The sequence below is a fragment of the Centroberyx gerrardi genome, unplaced genomic scaffold, assembly GCF_048128805.1.
Source record: "Centroberyx gerrardi isolate f3 unplaced genomic scaffold, fCenGer3.hap1.cur.20231027 Scaffold_91, whole genome shotgun sequence".
Lineage (NCBI taxonomy): Eukaryota > Metazoa > Chordata > Actinopteri > Beryciformes > Berycidae > Centroberyx > Centroberyx gerrardi.
In genome coordinates, this window is record NW_027605227.1 from 17,501 (window position 1) to 20,000 (window position 2,500).

The following is a 2,500-nucleotide window of genomic DNA, read 5'->3' on the forward strand; positions in this document are numbered from 1 at the left end:
GCCCGCTCCCAGGTGTGTGTGGCCGAAGCAGGGGCTCTAAATTGGGTAAAAGTGAAGTGGAGAGCGCCTGGAGATAGGGCCGCTCCCAGGTGTGTGTGGCCGAAGCAGGGGCTTTAAATCGGGTAAAAGGGAGGTGGAGAGCCGCCTGGAGATAGGGGCCCGCTCCCAGGTGTGTGTGGCCGAAGCAGGGGCTTTAAATCGGGTAAAAGGGAGGTGGAGAGCCGCCTGGAGATAGGGGCCCGCTCCAGGTGTGTGTGGCCAAAGCAGGGGCTCTAAATTGGGTTAAAAGTGAAGTGGAGAGCCGCCTGGAGATAGGGGCCCGCTCCCAGGTGTGTGTGGCCGAAGCAGGGGCTCTAATTGGGGTTAAAAGTGAAGTGGAGAGCCGCCTGGAGATAGGGGCCCGCTCCCAGGTGTGTGTGGCCGAAGCAGGTGCTCTAAATTGGGTAAAAGGGAGGTGGAGAGCCGCCTGGAGATAGGGGCCCGCTCCCAGGTGTGTGTGGCCGAAGCAGGGGCTCTAAATTGGGTAAAAGTGAAGTGGAGAGCCGCCAGGAGATAGGGGGCTTCTCCCAGTGTGTGTGGCCGAAGCAGGTGCTCTAAATTGGGTTAAAAGTGAAGTGGAGAGCCGCCTGGAGATAGGGGCCCGCTCCCAGGTGTGTGTGGCCGAAGCAGGGGCTCTAAATTGGGTTAAAAGTGAAGTGGAGAGCCGCCTGGAGATAGGGGCCCGCTCCCAGGTGTGTGTGGCCGAAGCAGGGGCTCTAAATTGGTTTAAAAGTGAAGTGGAGAGCCGCCTGAGATAGGGGGCCCGCTCCCAGGTGTGTGTGGCCGAAGCAGGGGCTCTAAATTGGGTAAAAGGGAGGTGGAGAGCCGCCTGGAGATAGAGGGCCGCTCCCCGGTGTGTGTGGCCGAAGCAGGTGCTCTAACTTGGGTTAAAAGTGAAGTGGAGGGCCCCCTGGAGGTAGGGGGCCGATAGCAGGTGTGTGTGGCCGAAGAAGGGGCTCTAAATCGGGTAAAAGGGAGGTGGAGAGCCGCCCGGAGATAGGGGCCTCTCCCAGGTGTGTGTGGCCGAAGCAGGGGCTCCAAATCCGGTAAAAGGGAGGTGGAGAGCGACTGGAGATAGGGGGCGGGATAGCAGGTGTGTGTGGCCGAAGAAGGGGCTCTAAATCGGGTAAAAGGGAGGTGGAGAGCCGCCTGGAGATAGGGGCCCGCTCCCAGGTGTGTGTGGCCGAAGCAGGGGCTCTAAATTGGGTAAAAGGGAGGTGGAGAGCCGACTGGAGATAGGGGGCCTCTCCCAGGTGTGTGTGGCCGAAGCAGGGGCTCTAAATTGGGTTAAAAGTGAGGTGGAGGGCCCCCTGGAGGTAGGGGGCCGATAGCAGGTGTGTGTGGCCGAAGAAGGGGCTCTAAATCGGGTAAAAGGGAGGTGGAGAGCCGCCCGGAGATAGGGGGCCTCTCCCAGGTGTGTGTGGCCGAAGCAGGGGCTCAAATCCGGTAAAAGGGAGGTGGAGAGCCGACTGGAGATAGGGGGCGGATAGCAGGTGTGTGTGGCCGAAGAAGGGGCTCTAAATCGGGTAAAAGGGAGGTGGAGAGCCGCCTGGAGATAGGGGCCCGCTCCCAGGTGTGTGTGGCCGAAGCAGGGGCTCTAATTGGGTAAAAGGGAGGTGGAGAGCCGACTGGAGATAGGGGGCCTCTCCCAGGTGTGTGTGGCCTAAGCAGGGGCTCTAAATTGGGTTAAAAGTGAGGTGGAGGGCCCCCTGGAGGTAGGGGCCGATAGCAGGTGTGTGTGGCCGAAGAAGGGCTCTAAATCGGGTAAAAGGGAGGTGGAGAGCCGCCTGGAGATAGGGGGCCGCTCCCGGTCTCTGGGTCCGAAAAAGGGGTTGAAATTCGGGTAGAGTTGGGCCCCGCTCCTCGGCCTCTCTGGTGTTTGGGTTAAGTCCCCAGGACCAGAGAGGGGGAACAGCGGGGGCAGTGGCCCCGCTTCTCGGCCTCTCTGGTGTTTGGGCGAGTGACACGGTAAGGGGTGGTTTTGCAAACAGGCTAAGTCCCCAAGACCAGAGAGGGGGAACCACGCGGCAGTGGCCCCGCTTCTCGGCCTCTCTGGTGTTTGGGCGAGTGACACGGTAAGGGGTGGTTTTGCAAACAGGCTAAGTCCCCAAGACCAGAGAGGGGAACCACGCGGGCAGTGGCCCCGCTTCTCGGCCTCTCTGGTGTTTGGGCGAGTGACACGGTAAGGGGTGGTTTTGCAAACAGGCTAAGTCCCCAAGACCAGAGAGGGGGAACCACGCGGGCAGTGGCCCCGCTTCTCGGCCTCTCTGGTGTTTGGGCGAGTGACACGGTAAGGGGGTGGTTTTGCAAACAGGCTAAGTCCCCAAGACCAGAGAGGGGGAACCACGCGGGCAGTGGCCCCGCTTCTCGGCCTCTCTGGTGTTTGGGCGAGTGACACGGTAAGGGGTGGTTTTGCAAACAGGCAAAGTCCCCAAGACCAGAGAGGGGGAACAGTCGGGGG